Here is an 11,203-nt window from a genome sequence, read left to right as displayed (position 1 = left end):
ACAATTTAAATGAAATCGTATTCGCTTTAATCGATTATTTATTTGATCGATTTTCGCGCGTTTTATCAAACTAACGGTCAAAATAACTCGTTTGAACGTGGGAACGCTTTCCCATTCGTGAGCCCTATATACCGTTTACTTTCTGAATATTTGTGCTATATTCAACAACACTGGTTATTTTCGTTGGATTTATTTAGGAAGGAAGTATAGGATATCTAGTCATATACCAACTACAGAATAAAACCTTGCTCGTGTGGGTAAAATACTTCTCCATAGGCGATACAGACATTATTATTCAGTAAAACAACGCATAAAAGCATCTGCCCAGGAAAGATAAAGTAGAAAGATAAGTTTTAATGTTTCAGAACCCTCGTGTGATCAGTGATGGTCCTCTATACCTGCGGCTCAATCTCAGGTTTCATTCAAGACGTTCATGCGTCAGCAACAGCTGTCCTGGAGCTCGTGCTGGCCCCGGGTCAGAGAGACAGACTTCAGCCTGAAGGAAGACCAAACACTGAAGATTTTGTGGAAATATTTGCCTCACTGTGACAGGTAAAGTTGTGCTCTAGAGCGCTGCATGATGTTTAAGCTCGCTCAGTTGAGGGCAATGCTGTGTGTGTATCTGGAAAGCTGCAGGAATCATTTTGGCCCCCTAAGGTTTTGATTTCACTGTTGATTTAATAAGCTGTTGACCATGTCTTGACAGAAGTTTCTAGCTTGATTTGAATAGGATAGAATATAAAATAGAATGTTGAGGATTTATGGTTCAAAATTGTGATGAATATTACTTTGTCATAATTTAAGTTTGGGTGTATGTAAAAATGTCCAACAGTTTAGCAGAAAGTCACATTAGAAGGATTAAAATAATAATAATACAGATGGCAAGTGAGAACGATTTGAAAGTATTTCTCTTTAAAATACTTGATTCTGATTGGTCAGTCATGACATTCTGCTGGCAAATACTTTAGTATAATGACCCCTAAATGTATAAATGACCAAAGTCACAGACAAACTGTTTCCTATTGCTGCGCTAGATTCATGTAACAAAATAACGCTGTGGTTTTTATTTTAAAACAATAAAAATGAATAATGAATTTTAAAACGTCATTATTCATGTCTATTTTTTTTAACCATTTGTGTAAAAGGTATAATTTATTTTATCCGTAGAATTTTATTTCTGAAAGAGGCAGCTGCCTCATTCTCCAGTCTTTCTCTTTATCATTATCATGCTCATTTACTCTCCTAGACACTTCTATATATGTAAATATGAACACACAAAGCTTGTTTTATGTCTGATGCGTCAAGTCTATTGTTCCAGCAGATGCTGACTGAGTAGTTGTACTATTTTTCCCATCCCAACAGTGTATGGAGTCAGAGTTAAATATAGCCCGTGTCTTCATTTCAGGGCTCGGCTGATGATGCTCGTAGCGCTCAGTTATACCCCACCATTCCTCCACTGTTAATCCATGTTGCCCTGATCAGAGGTGTAGGATGATGCAGGCTCTTGGGCTGTTGGTCCCGAGACGCTCGTCAAAAGCACTCCGATCGGATTTTGTTTAACCCCGCTTCAGTTTTATGCCCTTGCCTTTCATAAAGGTTCCTGCAGGAAGTCGACTTGGTCTCATGTAAATAGCACTGTGTCATAGAGGTGCCAGCTTGCTAAATTTAAGGCACAAGATTGAGACGTGAGGTTGGACCTTGTGAGTTTCGTTGGTTACTTCCATAAGCTCAGACTAGATGTGATCAACACCTTTTTAAGATGTTAAACAGTTACACCATCATGTATATGATACCATCTTGGGTATATGGATGGAGCTGCTATTTGGTAATTTGGTGTGGATTTGGTTGAATTAGAAGATGTGTTGTCTAGAGTGTGTTTTATCTCTGTAAGCGAGTACTGGGCATCACATGTTCTTGGACACAGAAGGTGTTGGTTTTAGGTTTCTTTCACTGGTGGAACCATGTGATCTTCTGGTGATCTCCCTACCAGCTCTCTCCTAATGTGTGCAAAAGGGGAATCAGTTTTGAAGGTGCAGACATAAATTTGACCCATTTCATAGACGCCCCACACCTTTTGTGTATCCAGAGTTTGTTGCGTTGTGACGTTATATATATTTGCACAACATAAGACATCTTAATTAGGGCTGTTTGTAGCCAACATCATAAAATTGCCCCAATATTTTGTATTTTCTCTTTGGATATTGTTATTGATATATTTATATAAGTTAGATTTGCAGTCAAGCTTCATTTTTGACTAATGTTAAAATCCTTTTGCAGGTTTCGTTTCCTACAATGGATTGTGGTTAAAAATCCATTGCTTTTTTGTTTTATTTAGTATATTATTGCTATTTCAGAGTAAGAAATCACTGAAAATGATTCAGTGTGAGTGAACCGTCTGAATGAATAAAACTGAATCACAAACTAATTTAGACCTTTTTGAAAACCTTTATAAGATTAGATCAAAAAAAGTGATTTGTTTACAAATGTGGCATTTAGTTCTGATTCTAAACAATGAATAGAAAACAAACACAATATAATTGCTGAAGTATTATCGGAGAAAATTATTCTCAGATCAGTATAAGGTTAACTCAGCTGTTTTACCTGTGCCCTAGTAAAATGGGTGTAGCAATGTTTTGATTAATTTGTAAATTATTCCATTCCTTTTTTACTCACAATCTGTACAGTGTCCCAACTTTTTTGGAAACTGGTTTGTAATGTGAATAATTCATATGGACTATATTTATGCTTTTTTTTAACTGTCTCAAGCTTGACAGTCCACTGTAAATAAATAAGCAGCTTTGACATTAGGAAACAGATCTCCTTTAGTGTTACACAGAAGACAGAGGATTATACTGGTTTCAAATGGCATGAGCAGGAGTAAATGATATCTGTAGTGTTAACATGCTCATATGCTTGACATGCTGAGGCTTTCTGCTACATAGACCTTTTTCTGTTTCCTCAAATGTACAAATATGCTTTTTATATAGTTTTTAAAATCCCACATTTTAGTGAATAGCTATTGACACCTTTCTATAATCTTCATATTTTGAATTAAATGATTTACCTTTTAAATGGTTTACATTTCATATTTAAAAACTATTATTTCAGTTGATTCTATTGGATATTTGCAAGAGGCCTTATAGAGACCTGAGAGAAAAGTCAATTAGACATGGCAGTGTTAAAGAGAGGCATGGTTTATATTATGACCTCTTAAAAAGACAGGCCCAGAGCACGCCTCGTGTTAACACACTATAGTAATAAAATCCCTTCTTTGCACTGCTGATCATTTGTTTACAACTTATCACATAAGAATAGAGGTCAAGAAGTCATAAATGGATATAGTCAAGCTACTCCTGAGGATACTGAAGTGTAATGAAGAGGTGTTTTGCTCTTTTGAATGTCAGTTCTATCAGAATACTTACATGGTTTTATAATTAATCTAAAACAATTTCAAGCGTAATGAAATGCACATCTTTCGCAATCCCTGGAATACTGTTGAAGGTCAAGGCATGTTCTCTGCGGCAAAGTTAAAATAGGCTTTTATTTTCCCTTTGGATGTCAGTCAGTGACACTTAGTTTCATGTGCCAACATTGATTGTGTGTTGAAAGTATTTGGACACTTAAGCTGCTTTAAATATATATTAAGTAGAGTTCTTTACAAGCACACTTGGATCTGAACTTAAAGTTCAGACGAGTTCAGAAAAAGTTGATGTTGAGACGAATTCAGGACCAATTTTAACCAGGGTTGGGAACTGAAACCCAATATGGCACTGAAACCTATTTGACAAATCAGAATGCAGATTTTGGTGCCTAATTTTGGTGCCACTTAAACAGATGTTGATTATTTGTAGTATCCAGTGTCCATGTTGTTTTCACATTCTGACTTAAAAAGCAGGGAAACTCAGGAAATAAGACCATCAGAGGAGCGTGGATGCAACACTTGCTCTGATGGCAGCAGGCAGCATACTGTTAGCTAGCTATATTAAACGTGCTTAAATTCAAATACCTAAAGGCAAACTTCCTTTGTAATGACTTGCAATGAGAAGCGTTTTTAAACTGTTCAGAACGTCAGCCAATTGTTTGAAATAAATTCCAGAATCACAGAATGGGGCAGAAATTATATTCTGTACTGTAATGTTGATTAGCAATAGTGGCTTAGGTTGTGTTATGAATTTGTTATGTTAATTAGTTGTGTTTTGTATTTACATATATATTTATATAATTTCATAAACTTTAAACTTTTAACATTTAACATATTTTTCAATTTAAAAAAATATCTATTTATTTATTTATTATTAATAATTTAGCTATTTTTTAATAATGGCAGCGAAAATCATTCTGTGGTTCTCTTTTTTAAATGATCAGTTTAGGCAATGTTTAGACACTGGTATCATTAAAAAAATATCAATTTGGCACAAGTATTGTAAAGAAAAAAAACATTACCCAACCCTAATTTTAACAGGTCTGTTTCTGGTCTTTTTTTAAGAAAAGTTATTTAAAGTTCTTGTAAGAGGTGATTCAGGTGACTTCAGGTCAGGTCCTCTTTCATTTTGATGTAAAGTTGCAAAAAAAAAAAAAGGGATGGTGGGTGGGGTGGTGTTCCACACACAATGAAGATGGAAAAAAGTCAGATAAAAAGGAAATGAGAGATAAAAGCCACCCCGTGACTGTTTGCTGTTCCACAGTAAAGCTGTGCTTTTTATTTCACATTTGCTTTTATTGTTCTTTTTTCATCCCAATAGTGTGATGTGATGGTCTTTTTGCATCTTTTCACTTTTTGGATTTGGATTGTTGTTTACACATGGCAAGAATCACTCGAATGAGGAGAAGCTTGTGTGCATAACAGTCTACCTGTTGTTCTTGGCTGTAGATACAGTAACAGGCAAAGTAACCCAGTCACAAATATTAGTATGTCATCAGACAGCATTATTTACATCTTCTGTCCTGTGATGGGACTTTTTTAGACAAACCTCTATTGACAGTACAGCTAAAAAAAAGAAAAGAAAACAAAGACATGATCTTCTGGACTATCCAGTGATATATAGTACTACTTGTTGATGACCTGATCTACTCTAATGCAATCAAGAAATATCTTTAATAAAGCCTCTGCAAGAAGTATATTTTAAGACTTGGGGGAAACGGACCCCTGGTCCAACTCTTAAAAATTGGAGGAGGGGGCGGCGCTCTTTCTCATCCTATAGTGATATAAGAGATCTTGATGGTGGCTTATTACCCTACTCCAGAATGGCACAGTGAAGCTTAATATTGGTGGGAACATGACATAGAACTAAATCCATTTTGGACAGGAACCTCTTAAAGGGGACATATCATGGAAATCATTGCTCTTTTGAAATATGTTGATGGACTGTGTAGACAAAATGATAAATTTTTGTATCCTATGCTTTAAAAATGGGTCATTCAGAAATGGTGAGTGAGAAATGTTATTCATGTCACAAACATAAGAACATAAACATTTTAAAGAAAAGGGACAAGTTGAATTATTGGCAATGGATTGACAGTAACCTGCTGTTGAAACTCAAAAACTTGTGTGCTGTAGTAGGTGGAAGGATCAAGGGGAGGGATCATTTGTTTCGGGTGTTTAAAGGAGTGCATAAGTCTAGGTGTTGGGAGATGAGGTGTGGGTCGGAGCTGAGTTGGCGCGTTGGCCTGTTTATTGGTGTGATGCTTGTGAAGCTGGAATGAGCAGAGTCATCGAGCTTCTGTAACTCGATGCTGAACCATGATGGCCCACAGCAGCTGGGCGGCCACCATATCAGTGTTCGTGTGGTACGCATGTGTATGAGAGTGATACACAGTGCATGCCTGCCTTCCACTTTCCCAGCCCCTCATACGCTATATACTTGGCCCCCATAAAGCAATACACATTTGTGCATTCAACTTGCACTTACACTGTAAGAAAGAAATGTGCAAAAAAAAAAAACAGCTTAGAATAGCATTGAATTAGACCCTTAGAATAGTAGTATGTACCCTAAATTTAGTAGGCTAATATGTGCTCATAAGGTACTCTTATAAATCATTTATGGTAGTGGTCTCAAACTCAGGCCATCCTTAAAAATATTCTTGTTTGCCGTAACCCGACCGACCCTGTCAATTTAGGACCGTCTACATTTTTTATTTATTTTGCTTTTAGTCCGACCGACTTGCCGATAGACCAATGCTACTTTTGCGTCATCGAAGGTTAACGCCCCTTTTAGGGGGAAATTCAAACGGATTAGCCTGATACAGAACTCGCTCTAATTTCTTGATAGCAAAAATGGCAGAAACATACACACTCTCTTTGCGGGCCGAGGACCGTGAGAGGTATTTAAAGAAGCTACTGGATACAGTGTTTACAGAGGTTTCCCTTTGAAATGGTCGAAAACTGGATTAATGACCCCACACAGTGGCCAAATATGGACATCTAACGTTACCATTATCTCGTGGAATCACCAAGTAGCCTTTTTTTGTCATTAACATACTCACAGTATGATAAACTAGACGATGAGGCCATGTCAAGAGGAGGTGGTTTACTTGGATCATATTTCACTTGATTTAAGCTATTGACAGTTTTGTTGTAGTTAGAAATACGAAGCTGCTAGTAGCTACGTGATTAACGTTAGCTCTCATTAGGCATGCTACCTTGGCCGTTAACTGGTTTTAAGTTTGAAATATTCGCAGGCTAGGACTAAACAATATAATATTATACAAATCTGTTTGTAATTGTGTCTGACAGGCCTGTACACATCAGAAACAATGAAAAACAAAAGGTCCCTGGAACGAGTTCTGTATCAGGAATCCGTTTGTTTTCCCCCAAAACGGGGCGTTACCCTTCGATGACGCAAAAGTAGCGTTGGTCTATGGTAAGACCGACCATTTTTTTTTTACTCTTCAAACAACTAATACAAAAGCAATAAAATACTATTATATTTAAGTAAGTATTGTAAATATATATATTTCCTAGGCCTACATTCAAATGAAGGCAATCTTCTTTAATTAAAAAAAACCTGGGACCTCATCTATGTTTACACTATTGGTTAACGGATGTCACACTATGGCCTGTGCGTTCGCTTCATCTCATTCTTTGTCAGAGTCAACGGTTCGCGCTTGGTAATGATGGCTGCGTCTGCAGTAAACAAAATGTTCACGGTCACTGTTCAAAGTCATACGGGTTCGGGCACCATAATACATCTAAAAAAATTCATTAAAACAGCTCGACACCGCTTTAACTTGGCACGAAGTTCTGGAAAAACTGTGCCCAGATCTTTTCCAATCCCTTCTCCCGTCTAGTCTAAAACCGTGACCGTGTCAAATGTCACTTTATGTTCGAAAATCTATTGCACGAATCAACCAACACAAGTTTCGAAAACTAAAATAGGAAATTAATTTAAACGACCCTCTCTCGGAGCGCGTCCAGGTTTTTTTTATCTTCTTCTTTTTTTGAACAGGCGTCACAGAGCAACTGGTGCTTGGGCACCCTTTAGTTTTCTATTGAGCCAGAACACACATGCATAAAAGCAAATAATACTTCTGCACAATGTTTCTCTTTTTACAACAGAAATGTGAATTCAGCTGGTATTCAGTCCCTATACAGTTTCGGCCTTGAATCGCCTAGGGCTGTCAAAATAGCTGGGAAACTAAATTCAGATTTTTTACTTAAATATGATCAAAATTCGATTTGTATTCGAATAAAAAATGCATAATTTGAGTTAAGGTGAAGAAAAGCTTTTTGCTTCTCTTCTGAGGCCTCAAGATTATATATTATATATATAGCGATTTTATATATATATATATAAAGATTATATATATATAGCGCATGGAGCAAATATTACTGCATGTTTATTCAAAGCATTAGAATACATGGCTGTGAAAAAACAACATAATATTTAAAATAATGTTTATGAACCAATTACTATTAATTAAGTTGCTTAAAAAAACTATAAACAAAACAGCGTCATGTATGCATACATTGTTAAATAAATAAAAAGGGCCAAAAACCAGTCACACAGAATCCTTTTTTCATTTAAAAACTTGAGATGCAGTGGGGTGGGGAATAAAAACCCAACATAAAGTCTCGAGATATTTTTAGAAAATTTAATTAAATACATAAATTTTACATGTCTTTCTAAACATGCGGCTCTCTTGTGCGAGACGTGAGTCCAATGGTATCCCTCTAGAAAATGCGCAAAATATGCGTTCTGTGTGAACGGCTTGGTTTCAGTTTTGATGTAAACAAGATCTTCTCCACATTGATGTTCTCTCTCTTTTTTTTTTTTTTTTTTGAAGTGGCTTTAACTGGATAGGCTAACATAACCTTATAATGCAATGCCACATACAACATCATCGCATCTCGTGAGCCACTGATAAAGATCAAGTATATTTCGGCCGTCCGCACACTGTCTGCATTTTTTCTTTTATTTCCAACGTTTTTGCATTCGAATATAAATTTTTATTTTAAATTCGACGAATATTCGAAAAACTATTTTTTTTTTTTACATTTAATCGTAAACACAGCCATGTTGAAGCCTGCAGTAAATGTTTTGCATTTTGGCAGTCCACTCTGCTTATTGTTTTTCGAAAATGTTGCACTCCTGTTTGTCATTGTGCACGTAACTTCACACCAATAAATCATCAGAAATATTGGTCTTTACCAATATATTGAATCTTTACATTAGTCCTGCCTGTTGTCCCTGGATTTGCCTATATTTGGTGTTATTTGCCATATAAAACTTATTTAGACATGCAAAATCGATTTTACAGTTGATTCAATGAACACTTGTCACTCAAGTCAAACAGGAAGTGAAAACCCAAGAAAGCAAAGTAAACTTTCTCTCATTCGTAGGTTGCATTGACACGTAGCGGTGGATGCAAGTAAAACAGTATAACAGTACCTAATTTTTTTTTCTTCTCACCTGAAATTCATGCAATAAACATGTTTTTGACAAAGATTTAAATTTGTTTGTGGTCTATATAGCCTGCATCAAAATGAGGTTTGCAATGATACGCCCGAAGGCACGGGCTGAAGACCCAGTCAGTGACGTCACGATATGCTAATGTGTTTAAATTCATACCTACGTCATCACCATCACAAAAATAGACCGACCTACCGACCCTTTTTTTGTTTTTGTTTTTAAATTACTGTTACTGCAAACCAAAATATTTTTAAGGATGTCCGCAGTGAACACTGCTTTAGGGGTTAAGAAGGTACAAAAGTGTTCCTATGAGGATCCTGCCCAAGTGACAAGCAGTTAAGTACAATGGCCAACATAGGCTACAAACCTAATTACCACTTAACCTGAAAGTGATTTTATGACTGAATCAGGAATATATAATAAAATATAAAGAAGTTGTTTTCAATCTTTTACTTTTTCTTTTTAAATTTATCTGACCTGTAAGGAGCTCCAGAAGGGTCAGCATGTTCTGTTCTGCTGTGCTTTAGCCTTCATGCACATCTATTTTGACATAGCTATGTTGGTCTATTTAGCAGCTTGAAAAAGTTTTATTTAAATTCTGAATGTATTATAGCCTCTATAGCCAAGAAAGCATGCAAAGAGCACTTTATTCATCTCTGAAAAGCTGTCACTCATTAATTTCAGTTCATCGCAATCTCAGGGAAATTCCATTATAATTAATGAATCTCTCTACACTGCATAATAAATCTCTTATTTATCTTACTTATTGCATCTACACTTATAATGAGAGGATTAGCTTGCAGAAAAAAACGTTTGTGTTTTCAGTCGTGAGTGGATTCTGAAATGTCTTTGATTGGCTACAGTTTTGCTGTGTGCCAGCTGCCGCTTACTTTTTTAAAACTTTTTTTTTTTGTTTATGTTTATTTTGTTATTAAATCTACATTTGCTTGTACCTGTTACCTTCTTGCATAAATCTTGAACTTTGATAACCACTGATATAGAGGATATGCACATGACATCACAGTAGGCGGAAATCACTGTGGTAAAACCCAACCAAAAACATTGAAAATGAGAAAGAGCTGTTGTGTGACTAACTATACAAATAGGTTCAATAAGACATTGGCATCTTTTCGAAGGCTACAGAAGCAAATTAATTGCTATAATTCACCTAAACAAAAACATGTACACACATTCTTTAATTTAGCAGTCAATGTAATTTCACAAATTCTTGAAATGTGACCAAGTGTCAAGTTAAGTCAAATGTAAAGCCAAATTAATTAGCTCTTCACATTGTTTAAAGCAGCTTTAAAGAAAGGAATATTGCTCATATAATGTCTTATTCCTTTAAGAAGTTGTAGGGCTGTGTGAAATTATATATAAAGGTAGTATAAGTGATTCTTTGATTAAGATTTAGTTATTTTCCAGCAGATAAAGTGTTCAGGCCTCGCTTTGTGTATTGGATCAACATTGAAAACAAATGTCCTGGCCACATGTCAATGTCTATGGACCAGTAGTTCTTTGATAAGTTGTAAGGATCACTGTCAAGACCAAATGCTTTCATTTAAGCAAGTAATCATTTATTTTACTCCTGTTTTTGCAGCTTCCTCTATAAGCACCAGCCAGGTTGCAATATGTTTTGCTACTCAGTCTGACAGCATGTTCCTTCAGAAACATAATTAAATTGCTTCTATATGGTTAAATCAGGGCATTATAGAATTAATAATCGAGGCTATGTATTTCGCATTAGAGAGCGTGTTGAAACAGAAAGAAACAAAATGGCAACCTGACACACAGAGCCTCCTCCGTTGAAGTAGTGGGCTGCCGTTAGTTGTGTCTCTGTGAACACATCGTGATCTATGTAAGTTGGCCTGGGTGACTGTGTCTACTATATTAATAAGTGATATGATGTTCTAAGGTAATGTTCAATTCTCTTTGACACTGTGGGAAAATATCCCACTGCTGCTTGTCTTACACACTTTATCAGTGCTTTGACACATTTCCTGACAAAGGAGGTTTGGCTGGTAGTAGTAACTCATGTCTTACAGGGTGTATTAGTCAGCCAGGCATACATCTTCATGGTCAGCTTGTAATGCAGCCTTTCTTGGCAGTCCACAGTCATCTTAACTGACATTTTAAACCTCAGTGGTGTACAGTTATTGTTTAGAAATACTATATATTTCATTACCTTATTAATGTGAATTAGGGTGACCATATGAGCCATTTTACCAGGACGCGTCCTTGTCAGGATTTTTATATTGGCTAAAAAATCCAGATTTTGGCTGTTTGTGCTGTGC

At 36.1% G+C, this 11,203-nt stretch overlaps 1 protein-coding gene across 1 annotated transcript in view; it reads left to right on the top strand.

Moving 5' to 3' along the window:
• Positions 1–229: 229 nt before the first annotated feature.
• The window catches only part of LOC113056380 (sodium channel protein type 4 subunit alpha A), a 41,506-nt gene continuing 30,532 nt past the window's right edge, over positions 230–11,203 (top strand). Inside the window, exon 1 of the mRNA XM_026223133.1 lies at positions 230–552. The gene's annotated coding sequence lies outside the window, so the exon portion shown is untranslated. The remainder of the gene's footprint in view (positions 553–11,203) is intronic.

Source organism: Carassius auratus, chromosome 37 (assembly GCF_003368295.1).
Source record: "Carassius auratus strain Wakin chromosome 37, ASM336829v1, whole genome shotgun sequence".
Classification (NCBI taxonomy): domain Eukaryota; kingdom Metazoa; phylum Chordata; class Actinopteri; order Cypriniformes; family Cyprinidae; genus Carassius; species Carassius auratus.
The sequence above is the reverse complement of the archived record's forward strand: the minus strand, read 5'-3'. Positions and strand labels throughout refer to the sequence as shown.